Source organism: Nomascus leucogenys, chromosome 11 (genome assembly GCF_006542625.1).
Source record: "Nomascus leucogenys isolate Asia chromosome 11, Asia_NLE_v1, whole genome shotgun sequence".
NCBI classification, from domain to species: Eukaryota; Metazoa; Chordata; class Mammalia; order Primates; family Hylobatidae; genus Nomascus; species Nomascus leucogenys.
This window is the reverse complement of record NC_044391.1, coordinates 71,415,147-71,425,412: the sequence shown is the minus strand read 5'-3', so window position 1 is coordinate 71,425,412 and position 10,266 is coordinate 71,415,147. Positions and strand designations below refer to the sequence as shown.

General features: G+C 35.2%; 1 pseudogene; it reads right to left on the bottom strand.

Annotated features, from left to right (window-relative positions):
• On the bottom strand, positions 1–4,887 carry LOC100590129 (annotated as a pseudogene).
• Positions 4,888–10,266: the final 5,379 nt, after the last annotated feature.

Below are 10,266 nucleotides of genomic sequence, written 5' to 3'. Positions count from 1 at the left end.
TTAGCGTTTTCCACAGTCAGCAATGATCTTCTTGCTGGTCTTGCCATTCCTGGACCCAAAGCATTCCATGGCTTCCACCTTATTCATGCCCTCTTTCACCTTGCTGAAGACCACATGCTTGCCTTCCAACCACTCAGTCTTTGCAGTGCAAATGAAAAAATGGGAACCATTTGTGTTGAGTATAGCATTTGCCATGGACAAGATGCCAGAACCGGTAAACTTCAGGATGACACTCTTATCATCAAATTTCTCCCCATAGATGGACTTTCTACCAGTGCCATTATGGCATGTGAAATCACCACCCAGGCACATAAATCCTGGAATAATACTGTGAAAGCAAGAACTCTTAATAACCAAATCTTTCTCTCCAGTGCTCAGAGCATGAAAGTTTTCTGCTGTCTTTGTATTAATAGCTTTGTCTGCAAATGGATCTAAGGAAATGTGACCCAAGGGCTCGCCACTGACAGTGATGTCAAAGAGCATGGTGGGGTCGACTATGGCTGGTGTCGGGGGCTCTGGGCAGTGACAGTGTTTGCAAAGCACTTATTCAAGTTTTATACACGTGTGTATTAGGTTGATTGGTGATCCTCAAAAATATATGCCTATGTCTTAACCACTGGAAGCTGTGAATGTCACCTTATTTAGAAAAGGGGTCTTCACAGACATAATCAAGCATCTCAAGATTCATTTACATTAGATTATCCCGGTGGGTCCTAAATCCAATGACAAGTATCCTTATAAGAGACGCAGAGAAGAGAAACATAGAGGCAAGAGGAGAAGACCAGGTAAAGACAGAGGCAGAGACTGTAGTGAAGCAGCCACAAGTCAAGGAACACCTGAAGTCACCAGGAGCTGGAAGACACAAAGGATTCTCCCCTAGAGACTTCAGAGATAACGGCGACTCTGACAACACCTTGATTTTGGACTTCCGGTTTTCAAGAACTATGAAAGATTAAATTTCTCTTGCTTTATGCCACCAAGTCTGTGGTAATTTGTTACAGCAGCCTTAGAAAACACAACATGTAAAAGAGTTTCAGAATTGCTAACCATGCTCCTATGAGAAACAAATCTACCAACCAGAGTGTAGTTTGTATACAGTTTTGTCTGCCTTGTAGTATCAAGTCAAAATATTGCATTTCAAAGCTTCTTAGGTCAGCTCTATCAGTAAGTGCCCTTTTGTGGTGGGGGGTGGTCTGACTTCTTTCATTAAGCATGATTCACTGTTGTTGGATGTATCAGATGTGTTTTTTTTATTGTTGAATAATATTCCATTTTATGAATACACCACAGTTTTCTAACCCATACCTCTGCTGATGGACATTTGGTTTTTTACCAGTTTGGGGTTATTACAAATAAAGCTGCTAAAACCATTTTTTGTCCAAGTGTTTGTGTAAACATGTGATTTAAAGTTCCACAATAAATAAGAGTACAATAGCTCAGTCATATGGTGGGTTTGTGTTTAAAATTTTAAGAAACTGCCAAGTTGTTTTCCAAAAGGCTGTACCATATTTTACATTCCCATTATCAGTGTATGAGAGTTTGTCATATAAAGAAAGAAATTAAAAACTTTTTGATAAGGTCCAATTTATCATTTTTTTCTTTTGTGATTCACGCTTTTCTGTGTCCTAATTAAGAATTCTTTGCCTAATTCAAGGTCACAAAGACTTCTTCATTTTCTTCTAGAAATATTATTATTTTAGCTCTTACATTTAGGTTAGGATCCCCTTTAATTTTTTGCGGAGAGTGAGATGTAAGGTTAGAGGTTCATTTTTTTTGCACAGATGTCCAGTTGTTCCAGCACTATTTTTTGAAAAAATTATCTTCTCCCATTACCTTGACATCTATTTGAAAAAGTGATTGACCATACATAGATCTATTTCTGGAGTCTCTATTCGGGCCAACTGACCTATATGTTTATCCTTGTGCCAATATTACATATACTGTAGACTTGATAGGCAATAGTAAATGTCCTCCAATTCTGTTGTCCTTCAAGAAACACTTTCTTGGTTATTCTAGGTCCTTTGCATTTATGTATGAATTTTATTAACAGTTTGCCAATTTTTTTTCTCTCTCTCTCTCTCACTCACTGTCTCTCATACAGACACAACACACATGCACACACACATAACTGTTGGGATTTCAAAATTTCTCATTTTAATTATGACACAAATACAGAAAATTGCACCAGTTATAGGTATATAGCTTGATGAATTTCCAGAGTTAACACATCCATATAAATAGCCCCGAGATCAAGAAACAGTACTATAACACTACTCTAGGGCACCCTTCAAATAATCCACCCAAAGGATACACACTGTATGTTCGTGAGTTTCATTCATATGTTGAAAATAGTTACCATTATGTTTATTCTCACTGCTGTATAATATTCCATTGCATGAATATAACATTTATTATCCATCCAATTTTTGATAGGCATTTGCATGTTTCCAGTTTGGAGTTACTATGAATTGTGCTGTAAACATTCTTGCAGTCTTTTAGGGAAGACATGGCAGCATTTTTACTTGGATTTATATCTAGGAGTGGAACTGTGAAGTCTTAGGTTTGTGTATGTTCAGTTACAGTAGACACTGCAAACATCATCCAAAATTATTGTACTATTTTACGCTTCTAATAGTCAGTGTATGTGTTGTTCTGATTGGTAACACATGGTATTTTCTCTCTTTTTCATTTTTGCCATTCTAATAGGTAAATAGTGATATTGCATTGTGGTTAAACTTCAATTGTGGCAAAATACACATAACAAAACTTACTATCTTAACCATTTTAAAGTGGTACTGATCTGTAGATCAGTAGAATGAATTCTATTCACATTATTGTGCTACCATTACCATCGTACACATATAGAACTCTTTTCATCTTCTTAAACGGAAACTCTGTACCCATTAAACAATAATTCACTTCCTCCTCCCTCCAGGCCTGGTACCTCCATTCTATTTACTATCTCTATGATTTTAACTAATCTAAGTATCTCACATAAGTGGAATCATACAATATTTGTCGTTTAGCGACTGACTTATTTCACTAAGCATAATGTCCTCAAAATTTATCCGTGTCTTAGCATGTGTTAGAATTTTCTTCCTTTTTAAGGAAGAAAATTTCCACTTTCCACTCCTAGATATAAGCCTTCCTTTTTAAGGCTAAATAACATTCCATTGTATGTATATACCACCACTTGTTTATCCATCTGTCATGGACACTTGGGTTACTTCTACGTTTTGGCTATTGGAAATAATGCTGCTGTGAACATGGGTGTGCCATATCTGTTTGAGTTCTTGCTTTCACTTCTTCTGTTTATATATCCAGAAATGATACTTCTTGATCATATGGCAATCGTATTTTTAATTTTTTGAGGAACCACCTTACTATTTTCCATATTGGTTGTACCATTTTACATTCCCACCAAGAGTGCACAAGGATTCCCATTTCTCCACATCTTCTCCTGTGGTTATTGGCTTGTAATCTCTTTTGTAGATTTTCCATTCAAGCCTTTGCCCACTTTTATTACAAGTTGTCACCCTTTTTCTATTGTCCTGTAGTTTATTTACATATTTTGAATGAGTACTGTATTAGTCTGTTCTCACACTGCTATAAAGAACTACCTGACACTCAGTAGTTCATAAAGAGAAGAGGTTTAATTGACTCACAGTTCCACAGTCTGTACAGGAGGCATGGCTGGGGAGACCTCAGGAAATTTACAATCATGGCAGAAGGTGAAGGAGAAGCAGGCACAATCTTCACATGGTGGAGCAGGATAGAGAGAGTGAGTGAATAGTGAAGTGGTACACACTTTCAAACAACCAGATCTCATGAGAACTCTATCACAAGAAAAGCAAGGCAGGGAGTCCACCCCATGATTCAGTCACTTTCCACAAGGCCCCGCTCCTGACATGTGAGGATTACAATTCAACATGAGATTTGGGTGGGGACACAGAGCCAAACCATATGAAGTACTTTGTCAGATGTATGTGTTGCAAATATCTTCTCTCATTCTGTGGGCTGCTTTTACTAGTGGAAGGGGGAATCAGTGGCTTATTCTGTCTCTATGATTTTGAAAATCAAACTTCAGTTCTACCCATTCCTTAAGGTCTAACAGTACTTGGGTCTTTTCTATGAAACATTGTTTTATTAGTTTCTTATAACTCCAGCCTCCATTAATTTTCACCATCTCTGCCCTTCTAGAGTGTTTACCATCTGATTTTGTGATCTAATGGTAATATAATTAGTTCATATCCTTGTTTGCCTCTCACATACTCTACAGCCAGACCACATTGCTTACGTGCTTTGCATGCATTACTTTCCTGCCTGACTTTAAATCAGAGGGCAAGGACCTTTTAACAAATGTTATCCTTAATACATACCAAAAAGTACAGCTGTAGCAAGAGCTACAATACTTGTTATCTGTAACAAGAGCTATAATACTTGTTATATGTAACAAGAGCTACAATACTTGTTATATGTAATACTTGTTATATGTAACAAGAGCAAGAGCTCAATACTTGTTATACTTGAAAAATGTAAGTATTACCAGGAATATCTACTATCCACTAAAAGAACTGATAGCAAATAAATTGTTCCAATTAAATATTTTGTTCAAGAGGTCTTTAAAACAGAGCCACATAAGTCATCAAGAGAGTCTAACCTCTACAACATAAAGGAATCGCATTGAAAGTGTTTCACTTTAACCTCCCTGGATTCTATTTGGAATTTCAGTTATTAACAGTCCTGCATACCACCTTCCTCATCTACTTCATCTAGTTACTCACTTCTAAAAATACTTAACTTTTGACCTCAAGTTGGTAAAATTAGCCTACTCTCATATTTGTTTATGCTTTTGTTCTGCTGCTGGTCTCTTTGGTCAATGTCCATCTATTCGTATTATGGGTTTGGATCAGCCTGAAATGGTAAAGTGGGATAAGGTGTCAACATGATCTTTGACAGTCTTATTATGTGCATAATTAGCTACCTAATATAAATTTCTCAATAAGAATGGGGGTGCTGTAGCTGGTGGTGGTGAAGTTTACATTCTTTGAAAATCAAATGATTTAGTCTTCTATATATTTGACATTCACTTTTAAAATGCTTGTAATGGAACACAGCCATTGCTCGATTTACACTTTCCTTTTAGTTCTCTATCAGTACGTTTGTGAACCCAGGAAGAATTTTTCCCAGAAGTGATATCTGAGTTTCACTGGGTAAAAACAAAAGATTTTAAAAGCCTCATTTAGTACTTTTTGGGGGGAAACAGCTACTTAATTTTATTATTTGTCCTCTGGGACTGAGATGAAGAAAAATTAGACATGTAATCTCTTTGCGGGGTGTTCTGATGGATTGCCTGCATTCCTCTCACATATCAGATAACAAGATGGCCAGTGTTGTTATAGGCTTTGTGCCTTTACCCTTGGAATTGTACAAAAAACATCTCTCAAGTTCACGTATAACTTGGAATTAAATGCTCCACATGTGCTTCCAGAATTCTCTTTTCTGCATCAAATCAGAAAAAAGTCAGTCATAACTCATAAGGAATTTTCTATCAGCTAATGTGATATTTAGGGAGGTACACGAAATCCTTGAAGCCTCTAGGGCACTATTTAATGTATTATTGCCAAAAAAAACCCAGTAGAGCAATTTTCTATGATATGGCTAATTCAGTCATTATTACAATAGGGATGCAATAGATGTAAAGCATTTCCTCAAGAGCTTAACTCATTATGGAAAAGCAAAACTGGATAAACTAGAATGCTTAGAGACCTGAGGTGGGATAGCAAAATGGATATTCTAGTTAGAGCAGGGTCTGTTTGCACTTAACAGAGGCTGATTACAGTACTTTAACCAAGTAAGGAGTTTATTTACCCAATGTAACAAGAGTCTGGGGGTAGGAAATGTATGGATAGTGAAGGCCCTTGAGAGAAAAGGCCCCTTTCCCCTCCTGCTCCACAATGCTCAGCACTTACGAATGACTGCCCCACTTTGACACTGAATCACAATCTGGACAAAAGACAGGTTAAAAGTAGAAAGCTTATGCCAGCTGAGCAGTCCTTTATAGAAAGATACAGGTATCAAGGAAAAAACAGCTTTCCATGAAGTAGCTTTTGATCTAGTTTATTGGCCAATGGACTAGATGATCACCCTAGCTGGAAGGGCATTTATGGAGGTATTTTAAATTATTTACTGTTATCTCAAGCAAATTCAAGATTCTGTTAGCAAGGAAGAAGAGTACATACTGGATAGGCAAGCCAGCAATGTCTATCACATTTGATTAACTGAATTAAGTGCCACACTTCATATTTTAAATCTTGTCATCAGACATTTAAAAGAATGTATTTCATCCATTTCCACACAATTCAAAGTCCACCACCACACAGATCATAAAGAAGTTTTCTTTTGGTTATTGTTTCTCAACTTACCTGATATTTCAATAAGAAATGATAACTTATGATACAGCCACTTGATGGACTAGTCATTAACAATGAAAAATATGTAGCAAAAGATTTGCACAAGCACTTCACAAAAAAGTATCTAAATGACTAACAACATGAAAAAGATGCTTACCTTTGTCATTGGAAATATGCAAATTAAAGCCATAATTAAATACCATCATACACCTAGCAAAATGTTTAAAATTAAAAAGACACACAATTATCAACTGTTGGTGCATATGTGGAGCAACTGAAATCCTCATACAGAAATTATTAGAAAAATCTTCAAAATACCCTTTTCCCGCCAAATAAAGGGAAACAAATCTTGAGCAAAAAGCAGAGCTGAAGTCTGTGTGTAACCAGGAAAAATGGGGCTAGTCTGAGTGCAGATGCCAGTGGCAGCTATGTGAGGAGCTGAATCAGATACTCCTGCATTTAGGGGGCACTACAGAAAGGGTTAAAGTGCCCCCAGGTTGCTAGCACTCCGGACATATAGTAGAAGCAGATACAAACTGTTTTTTGAAGAAATGTCTCCACATTTTAGGCCATTAAATTTCCCACATATTAAGATCAATGAAATATCATTCGCAGTCTTTAAGATCACCAAGCATACAAGGAGGCAAGCCACTATGGGTGAGGTAGATTAGAAACAACATACAACTTGTTTATATATTGGAATGGTTCCATTGGGCAAAAACAAAAGATTTTAAAAGCCTCATTTAATACTGAGTACTGAGATATAGATACAGAGTACAGAATAAGTAGGTAAGAAACATTTAAAGAAATGAAGTATGGAACCACAAAGATCGGGAAGGAATACAAGAGTATCAGGAATAACTGGGAAGATACACATAACAATAAAATGGAACTTCTAAAATGAAAAATAGACTTTTAGAAATTAAAAAAGTCTCAATGTATGGGTTTAACAACAGATGAAACATAGTTGAACAGTGATCTGGAATACACATCTGAGGAAATTACTCAGAATAGAGCACAGAGAGTAGTAAGAAGATGAAAAAGATGAAAAAAGCTAAGAGATATGGAGAACAGAAGAGGAAACAGAAAATATGTATTCTGAACTCTAAGACAGTAAAGAGAACTGAGAAAAAGGAATTAATTGAAGAGATAGTGATTGAGAATTTTACAGAAGTGATGATAAATACAAATCTATTTTCCTAAGTAGAATAAAAGAAACCCAAATGTAGACACATCATAGTGAAACTGTAGAAAAGCAAACACAAAAAGGTTCCAAAGTAGCCAGAGGAAAAGAGACAAATCATCCATATGATACAACAGCAGTGACAAAAACCAAAATGAAATGGAATAACATCTTCAAAGTGTCCATTTTGCATTGTAGATCCAACCCATTGTCAGAGGATGAAAGTGATATAAATACATTTTCAGATAAACATAGTTTCTCACCAAGAGACCTCTATTAAAGGAACTTCTAAAAGATGTACTTTAGAAAGAAAGAAAAATGATCATAGAATGATCTGAGATACGAAAAGGAATAGTAAGTAAATAAAATACAAACATGTAAGTACATATATATATATACACACATACATAAACATCTGTGTAAGATAGTCTGGAGAGAGGTGTCCAGATTTAAAACATTCTAAGGTTTTTGGATTGTCTAGAAGTAGTGTTTAAGATATTTAACTTAAAACTTTATTGTATTAAATATGCAAGGCAAAAATTTAAGGGTAACACTAAGAAAAATTTAAGGGTAACACTAAGATAAATTTGAAAAAAATATGGAAGAATAAAACACACATGCCCCACATTTTTTTAAAGGCAAGGAAGAAAAAAGCATAGAAAACAAATGAGACTAATAAAATTAGTTCAAGTCCAAATATATGTCAATAATTACAATGAATGTAAATGGAATAAACTTGCCAATTAAAGGTTATACTGCCATATTGGATAAAAAAACAAAATCCAGCTGTGTGAAGTTTATGAGACACAAAATAAAAAGGACAGAGAAAGGTTGAAAGAGAGGTGGGGGAGGGAAAAGATATATAAGGTAAACACCAATAAAAAGAGAGCTGGGATATTACCTTAATATTTGACAAAAATTTTAAGATAAAAAGCAGTATTGGTGATAAAGAGGGCAACTACTAAATAATAAAGAATTCATCAGAAAGGAAAAATACAACAATTTAAATTTCCATTTTCCTAATAGCCTGAAAATATAAAAGCAAAAATTCATAGAATTTCAGGGTAAAATGGCCAAATGCAGAATTATAAGTCCTCCTTGTTCTTTACTGTAAAAATCATAAATAAAACAGTGAATACATTCAAAAGGTATTTGTATTAGCTTGTGGGATTAAGGATTTTTCTCCATTTTCTAAACTTTATTGCTGTGATATTGCTTTTATAATTCATACACTTTTTTCAGAAATGAAGTATGCAGGTGAAATTTTTAAATAACCAATGGTTAATTATGGTTTTACTAAATTTGGGGGTAATTACAGTGTATAGTTTTAGATTCTGCCCCCAATGATTATCAGGTTGTGTATATTTTAAAGATAATTTCTTGTTTGTGTTTTGCTAGAATTTCAAATGATTTTTACATGGACTCAAGTGGTTCAGACACCACTTACACATTTAAGAATGTGGCTTACTACACAGTTTCTGCTTTACTCGGTAAGAATAAAATAATTCTGGAAAGAATGCGTAACAATGCACTCCAAACTTTAAATATGCTACTGATTGTTAATGGCTACATTATTCTGGATATTTGTATCAACAAGACAGCCACAACTTTTCTAAACTTCTGCCCAGATATTACAATTATTATCCTAGGGATTACTTACTCTCAGAAAAGTAGAGAAAGATACAAATTGGCAATTCTTTTTCTCACGTTGATACTCCTTTGGACTTAATTGAACCAATATTGTGATTACTAAAGCTCAGTATTCCACCTCCATTTATACTTTCTGAAACGTATAAGCAACACTTAGATGAAATAGGAAGAGATCACTGTACACAAATGGAAAATAAAGCAGCATGCAAGGAACCTGGCTCTAAAGAAAACAAGCACAGGTGGCCGGGCATGGTGGCTCATGCCTGTAATCCCTGCACTTTGGGAGGCCGAGGCAGGTGAATCACGAGGTCAGGAGTTCGAGACCAGCCTGGACAATATGGTGAAACCCTGTCTCTACAAAAAATACAAAAAATTAGCTGGGCGTAGTGGTGGGCGTCTGTAATCCCAGCTACTTTTGGGAGGCTGAGGCAGGAGAATCGCTTGAACCCAGGAGGCGGAGGTTGCAGTAAGCCGAGATCATGCCACTGCACTCCAGCCCTGGTGACGGAGTCTCATCTCAATAAACAAAAAAGCACAGATTACTTTATTACAGTACTGAAAACCGAGACAGCACATGGACTCTCTTTGAATATATAACCTAAAAATTGAAACTGTAAAATTTAATCTATTATACATTAATCATTATATATTAATCTATTTTTTATAGTTGTTTAAATTTTACTGTTTGCAATTCTAGAAAAATAACATCATGTTGGAAAAGTAAGCAGTAATTTAAAATGAATTATATTTTGAAAAATATAGAAAAATGACAAGAATTCTAAATTTTTGTGAATATGTTACCCAAGAAATGTGTTTTAGAATCTTTTGAGATATGAATTCGAAAATATTGTTGGTCAAATTCTTTCACTGTTTAAAGCCAACAATAAAAGAATAGGAAAAGAATGTAGTTATTTCCAACTCTGTGCTATAACAATAAGATAATAACGTCTAGAAATTATATCTTAAAACCTTCAGAGTAAATTAATAAAAATTCAACATCAAGTTATCACTTTATTTTTT